This window comes from Tiliqua scincoides, chromosome 3, assembly GCF_035046505.1.
Source record: "Tiliqua scincoides isolate rTilSci1 chromosome 3, rTilSci1.hap2, whole genome shotgun sequence".
Lineage (NCBI taxonomy): Eukaryota > Metazoa > Chordata > Lepidosauria > Squamata > Scincidae > Tiliqua > Tiliqua scincoides.
Genome location: NC_089823.1, coordinates 139936775 through 139945171, shown reverse-complemented (window position 1 = coordinate 139945171; position 8397 = coordinate 139936775).

Below are 8397 nucleotides of genomic sequence, written 5' to 3'. Positions count from 1 at the left end.
CCTCTTGGGCCGGCCCCATCCCTTCCAACCACGTGCCTGCTGGGTGTTCCCAGCTGGTCCTTGTTCCTCCTCCCAGGTAGGTGCTCTGTAAGGGACCCCAGTCCTGTGAGTACTTGGGTATTACTCCCGAGGAGGCCTCTACCCTAGAGGAGGCCCCTGCTCCTAGGGAGCTCCTGGCCACCTGGGCTGGGCCTAGGTGACAGGGCCCCAATAACTTTTTGTATTCATTTAATAATTCACAGAACCATGAGTTTTCAAAGCAGCATACAAAGACGATAGGCGGTCGAACAGCTGAAATCAATTGTAAGCCACACTGCACAACCAGTAAAAATAAAGAAAAAATCTGCATGAACTATCTTCAAAAGAAACCACAGACCAAAAGTGTTTTAACCTATTTACAGAGCTACCACAGTCAAGGTGCCAAGCAAACAACATGTGTGTGTGGGAGAGAGAGTTCCAATGTTCTGAGTCTATCACTGCAACAACTCTATTGATTGGGGATACCAATCCAACAGCCAAATAAGAGAGTATTCAGAGCAGGGCAGGGCTGGTCCAAGACCTCCTGTTGTCTGCGGTGGTGTGCCAACAGCTGCCCACCACTAGATGATGGGCCAGCCTCTGCTTCTCCCACTCGCCAATGAACTAGCTCAGCACTCTCCTCCCTGTCACATTTCCTGTCCCCGTCTGCCACCTCCTTTCCTTCTCCAATTGAACAGCCAATTAAACCAACTGAATTGTTCCAAATGAACAGGAGTGGAAGGAGAGCAGTGGAGGCAAGCAAGGAGACAGAGATAGCCCCATCAACCTGTTTTCTGAGGCAACTACTTCTTTTGGCCCCATGAATGGGCTGCCCCTGGAACAAGGCCTCAACAGCCAGTCTTAAATTGGGTGGGGGGCTCTGATATGAAAGGAGGCCGTATCTTAGCTATCCAGGCCCCAGATCAGTTGGGTTTTGTGTTTTTTTTAAAGTGCTTTAAGTTGCGCTCCAAAACAAACTAGCTTCAACAGAGGTGTAATATTACAGTGTACCAGTTTATACCCACTACCACTTGGGGAGCAATGCTTCTTATTAGTTAAAAGTTTCTAAACCATTTTCATGGGCAGCCCCACATTAAGCACATTACAATAATCTTATCTAGAAGTCACCAAGGCATGAACAACAGCTAGGCCTTTCTCTTCCAGTAGAGGGCGAAGATAGCACATCAGCCAAAGCTGGTAAGATGCACCAGGTCACAAATGTTGGCTAGGAAGCCAACTACAAAGCTGGGATCGGAATCACCCCTGAGCTGGGAACCTGAGCTGGGAACCTGGGAGTGTGCTATTCCATCTAGAAAAGGCCTATCCCTTTCCAACCAGTCCACTTTCCAACCAGTTCACTAACAGCCCAATCTTGAGATCTTCAGAACTGATGGTATGAGCATACCACTGGCGCTGGGTGTTGCAAACATGCTGTAAGGCATATCTGCAACACCCTGTGTCAAATCAGTGCCGGCACTGACCCAGAACCAGCCAGACACTGCCTGGAGCTAGGTAAGACCTCTAGGTGGCAGTGAGGGCATCGGGGTAGGGGGGCATTCTGGGGCGGGAGAGGAACTGAGTCTGGAAGGGAGTGGGGCTGGTGAACCTCTGATCCACCAGATCCTGAACTCCATATCTGCACTGGGGAAAATAGCCAGTGCAGACTTGAGAAGCAATTGTCACATCCATTTTATTTGGACTGAGCTTAGGTTCAATCACCGCTACCCCTCTAGTTCATTACTACGCTCAAGCAGGCACTGAGACACAGTGAAAAAGAGATGAAAAAGAGAAACAGAGTGGGCTATCATCAACATACTGATGACACCATATCCCGTAACTCCAGATAACCTCACCCATATTCTGATGCCCTGCATCTCTGTGGTGCGTGGTGCTTTTTACTTCATACCTGCTCAACCTGTTTCTCTTACAGTTCTTCATACACCCAGCTAGCACCATTTTCCTGCCTTGTTCCTCTCATATTCACTGTGTTGGCCACCCAAATTCTGTATCACTGACCTCACAGCCTCTCTTTGCACTCCATTGTCCCTCCTTTGCAGGATTCCTATCTTTTCATGCTTCCCTTTCTTGGGAATGAAAGCTGTTCTTCATGTTGAATTACTTTTAGAAAGGCAAACAAGCGTAACATACTGCCTGCCATTGCGCGATGAGACACACAGAACCATTTTAGCAAGTCTGGACTATAGCTGCAGGGATGGTGTGAGGTCAAAATCATTTGCATCACTCCAGAAAAAAACAAAAACCGGGTGTCAAGGACATTGCATAACACAGATATATGCAGTGCTGCAAGGAGTGAGAAAGATGAAGGCAATGGGATGGAACTGACTTGAAACAGGTCAGGCAAGAATTCAACACATGCACTCAGTTCTGGATCAAGTGAGATACTATGCACTCATCAACCACATCAGCAAGGATTTGCCCATGCTTCAATGGGCCAAAGTTTCTGGTCCCTAGAAACTTCAGGATCAGGTTTTCTTACTGGTCTGAGTAACAAGAAAATCTGTTCTTGCTGATTACGTCACCACCACATCCTCCAATGTACAAGAGCAAATTCTGATGTAGGGAAGGGTCCTACCCAAGCTTCTGGTGTTGTTCACTCTTGGAGGGGGCTTAAAGTACTCTTGGTGTGCATCTCAGCTGGGGAGTCCTTGGAATCAGGGCTTGAGAAATAGGCAGGGATTCTTCAGGGTGGAATTGGGCCACCACTTATCTACCCCTATAGTAGAAGCTAACAGATTGCACAGCACAAAGCAAACACCGTCTGATGAGCAGGCTTCCCCGACCCTAAACAAGAGAATTAGCTTAAGTAAAACCTGAAGGGAAATAACTAGCCCAATTTATACCAACAGCACACTTGCCAATCACATTAAAATGAAAAGCTCCTTGGAAACAAAGACGAGCATGCCACTAATAAGATAGGAAGTGCTAAACCAATAATCCTCCCATTTGAAAGCCTAATCCCCTCCCCGAATAAAAAAGGAACAGCACACTCTACTGTTGCTTGCATTACTCCTTCTTGCTCATAATTCTCCATTCGTCCCCATGCAAATCTCAAAGGTATGATGTTAAATGACACTGATAAGGAACACAGAGGGGGGAGAGGCGGGCAGGACTTCTGGACCTTAAACAGCTGTGCAGCATTTTGGCAAGGGTATAGAAAAGTTACACTGGCTGAAATTTTGCTCCATATACACAATTATTAAACTAACAAGGATTTTATTTGTGCCTGTTAGTAATCTCTCTCTCTCTCTCTCTCTCTCTCTCTCTCTCTCTCTCTCTCTCTCTGGGTGTGCATACAATATTGATAGAGACAGATTGTGTTCATGGATTTGTTTTGAATGTTTGACAAGAAATCAGGCCTGCTCAAAGTTTGACCGATCAAGCTGATGGTCGTCCCATTAGCTAAAGTTGGTGGCCGGCCAGGGCCTGGATCATCAACTTGATTTTAATTGAAGACAGTTCGGATTGAATTAGAGCCATTACATATGCCAGGCACATGCTCTGTTTGCCTGTGGCTGCAAAAATAGGGGGAGGCACAGTGTCAGGCAGCTGGCAGATCACAATGCATGGCTGGTGAGCTGCCTTTAACTTGCTGAGTTGTAAGTTATACCAAACTAAAATAAACTGAGAACTTCACAGAACCGTATAGGCATTTTTGGAATGACCTAATCCTATATAGTAACTCTTCAGCAATCAGTGACAGCTGTCAGCAGCAGGCAAGGCTTGAAGACACTCTGCTTTAAAATGAATGTGCAGAAAAAGGAATTCTGTGCTGAGGTGAACCAGCCTTGTGCAAATATGTATACTTTGTCTTATTTTCCATCGTTTATCCTGGTTTGTTATGCTGTCGGAAAAGCAAGAAGCCCACTGAAGCATTGCCCAATTTGAAGTACATCTTTGCAACAATAATGGCTAGAAACTTGTTCCTTTTTTAAAAATGAATGTTGCAATTCTTGAGCAGGTGCATTCTGTACTCAATTCCTGAGCAGGTGCATGCCATTCTTTGAGCTTTTGCACTTATAGGATTGTGTAACACACAACCCTAGCAACAGGGATTCATTCTAGATCAGGGGTGCCCAAACCCCGGCCCTGGGGCCACTTGCAGCCCTCGAGGCCTCTCAATGCAGCCCTCAGGGAGCCTCCAGTCACCAATGAGCCTCTGGCCCTCCAGAGATTTATTGGAGCCCACACTGGCCCAATGCAACTGCTCTCAGCGTGAGGGCAACTGTTTGACCTCTTGTGTGAGCTGTGGAATGAGGGCTTCCTCCACTGCTTGCTGTTTCACGTCTGTGATGCAGTAGCGGCAGCAAAGGAAAGGCCAACCTTGCTTTGTGCAAGGCCTTTTATAGGCCTTGAGCTATTTCAAGACCTTCATTCATTCATATAAGTTCATCTTAAATATATTCCTTTATGTAAACTTATGTAAATTTATTCAAGTTTTAAATGTAAATTAATTCTTTTTCCCCCAGCCCCTGGCACAGTGTCAGAGAGATGATGTGGCCCTCCTTCCAAAAACTTTGGACACCCCTGTTCTAGATAGTGAAGTGTGGTACTTTGCTCCCACACAGACCTTTGGGGCTGGCAAAGAGGGAATTATTCACACCTTCTTCTTTCATATCTCATTAGGGCACCCCAGAGCCACACCTTGAGAAATACATCTCTATTACCCAAGTTATAGCTCTTCTATAGGCCTGAGAGTTGCTGCAAAAGCATCTTTTGCCTACTATGGAAAAGAATAATTATTGCTTTCTGGGGGAAAGGATGACTAAAGAGGCTAGAGACAGAGGCTTCATTGGTATCTTCCCCACTGAATAAAGGAGGTGACTACCTTAAAAGTTCTGTTCTTTGCTCTCCATTTAGCAATATGTTGTATCGACATTTTAATAAGCTAATGGCAGACGGCCAGACTCATCCAACCCTTGGTCACTGGAGGTTAGAATTATGATCAGTGCTCAAAGATCTGTTCGTTCTCCTTTGCAGCACCTCTAAAAATCTATGTGATCATTATGTGCTAAAAGACTAAAGCCAAGTAATGCGAATTAATCATTGATATTTCTTACCTCGCAGTCATTCATTTCACCAGCCTCTCAAGCCGCTACAGACTGCAGTCCTTGCACGCTATTAGCTGTCAACTGTGATTTGGAAATCCTTTTATTTGCAAGTTATTGCAAAATGAATTTGTTTGCTCTTTATATTCCCTGGGCAGATTTGAAAGTTAATTATAAGGGGAGGAAAAAAGAAAAAGAACTACAGCAAGTGAAACAATAATTCAATGTATATTGAACAAGGGAAAACCATTTGACAAATGCCTGTTTTCCTGCAAACTGTGATGCAGGAGTACAACCTGCAAGACTCTGGCAGCATCTGTCAGGGCTCATAAATTACGATTACAATGGGAGATAATGCGGGGAATGAAAAGTTCTTCCATTCAGTCCAGCACTTACAGAACTGATAGTATAACCCAGTTCCGCATTTTAGTCCTAGTTTGCACTCGTATTTTAGCTCCTGCTCAGGCTGTTAAGAGGACCATTTCACACATTACATAGAGGCAAACCTGAGTGTGCCCTTAGGGGTGCAATCCAAACTCCCTGTTAGGCTGGCACATGTCCCTTGTGCTAGCCAAGGTGAGTCGCAAACGTGCCATAAAGCACGTTTGCACCTCCTCAGGAGTCAGTAAGGCCAACGTAGGGACGTGTGCCAGCCCACAGAAGCTTCGCCCAGCTTCCGCGCCAACCTGGGGAGGGAGGGTTGCGTCGGCTTGAAGCTGCTCCACTTTCCTTGGGCTTATGCCACCTCCTGAGATGGTGCAAGTCTAAGGAGACCCATTTGGGTTGTGGTGGATTACCCGGGTATAGGGGGAAGAGTTTGGGCCCCTACTTTGGGCCCCTATTTGCGATGGATACAGTGCAGGCCTCCTGTAAATGTGCACTCAGCAGGGCAGTGCATCCAGTCAGGGCTCCTTAATGACTGCACTTGTATGATAACACAGGTTGGAAAACATTAACTTTTCACTTAGATTTTAAATTATATTCTTTTGTTCTGCTTTATAGTTATTTTTATTTTTGGTATTTTTCTAAATTACTTGAGAAAGTGGGTTAGAATGAGCTACATAAATGCTTTTTAAGTTGTGCAGTTTAATAGTATTGCGCTTTGTGAAGGCTGTAAGCTGCTCTGGGGACCCTGGTCAAAAAGTAGCATATGGAAGTGAAATAAATACAATGTTGGTTACACTCGCACTTTTACAGTTTTAGGCATACACTTTAACAGCTGTCATGTTTTACAACATGTTGGCTCTGATTTAGCTCTGGTTGTGGGCAACTCATCACATGTAACAATTGACAATCCTGATTGAAAATGTGCATCTCTTGCTTCATGCCAAAAGATGCATCCTGTCGATTCAATGGGGCATAGATAAGCACTGTGATGTACTAGATGGAGATGAATGGTTGCAAAGCCCCTGAAAATCAGACCCTGAGCTTCAAGGAGAAGAACCTAGAGTCTAAGGCAGTGATTTTCAATGTTTTTCATCTCACAGCACACTGACAAGGCACTAAAATGGTCAAGGCACACCATCAGGTTTTTGATAATTGACAAGGCACACCATGCTGCCAGTGGGAGGCTCACATCTCCCATTGGCCCTACTAATAAATGACCTTCCCACAAATTCCTATGGCACACCTGTGGACTACTCATGGCACACCAGTGTGCCACGGCACAATGGTCAAAAATGGCTGGTCTAAGGGGTGATGCCTCATAGGTCAGAGGATGGAACCGGAGACTAATGTAATTGAGGGGTAAGCAACAGAGCTTGACAGGATGGATATAGGTGGGTGGAGTGAAGTGAATAAGAAAAGTCCCAACCCAACCCAAGTAATTTTCCCCCTTAATACTGAATTGTTTGTCCTCCTCATGGAGATCATGAAGAAGGCAGAACTCTAAAACTTCAGATCAAATCCTGGGCCCTGACAACAGTATATGTATCACCATTAGCTAAACAAACAGAAGACTGATTCCTTCCAAGCACAGATGACAGATGTTCTTTGCTGTATTGAGGCAGTTAGGTAAATCCCACACACACATTCACTCGATAGTAATTTTTGTGATCTAATTGACACTTGTTCAGGCCACTGAAAATCACAGGAATCACTATGGAGTGACTGTATGCACTGCTATTGTGTGCAATGCTTCCTCCTCAATTCAGTTCAGAGAAGCTGCACCGGTGATGATACATCACAGTTCTTCACATAAGATTGGATTTCATAGAGACACAAGACTCTTTTTGATTGGGGTGAACTACTCCTGGGGTAGTCTCTATATCATGCTAAGCTTCTCAGCTGTTCACTGGAATAGGGAAAGAGGGGGGAAGGAAAGCGGGGGAGTGGGAATACATTAAAGACCAAACAATAATACAATATTTATTGACCATCTAGAAGCTTACACATAAATCCCCATTTAACAAGCGCTTTGTATCAATAAGTAGCTTGTTATATTTATATTCAAATGAATAATTCATATCAGTCTACATTCTAATGACTTGTACGAGATCTGCAACGTGCCCCTGACTTATGTAGAGTGCTTTCCTTTCACCAATGAGAATCTAGATAGTGTTGATATTGCATCTACATAAGGTTAATGTGAACTGTGGATGATATGATCCAGAAGGTCTAATGGTTATGTAGTACTCTATACTGAAAGTGCCTATTGGTCTATATAGATTAGTAACTTCAAACCCCTGGTCAACAAGAGGGCATGGAAAGGGACCACCAGCCTTTCCCAACTCTCATGAAATGAACTACCAGCAAGTTCCATTGTCACAGCCACAGTTCCCATCTTAAGCTGCTCTTGACCCCATTTTTGCAGCTGGAGAGCAAGCTGGTTCTCACCATTAGGACAAATGTGGCCTTAAGGCTTCTAGTTTTGGATTCCCTCGTCTGACTGGCTGTGACTTTCCAGTGCTTTGGACACAGGAGTTCCCTGATCTGTTTCCTCAGGTACAGATGTCAGGAATTTTACATGCAAAACGTGATGGCATCTGGCCTGGACACCTTTAAAAGGGGATTGGACAATTTTCTGGAGGAAAAATCCATTATGGATTACAAGCCATGATATGTGTGTGCAACCTCCTGATTTTAGAAATGGGTTATGTCAGAATGCCAGATGCAAGGGAGGGCACCAGAACGAGGTCTCTTGTTATCTGGTGTGCTCCCTGGGGCATTTGGTGGGCTGCTGTGAGATACAGGAAGCTGGACTAGATGGGCCTGTGGCCTGATCCAGTGGGGCTGTTCTTATGTTCTTATTTGCTCTACCACTGAGTTATGGACCCTCCCCACGTCTGCTGCTGAGTCCTAAAGTTTAACCCTA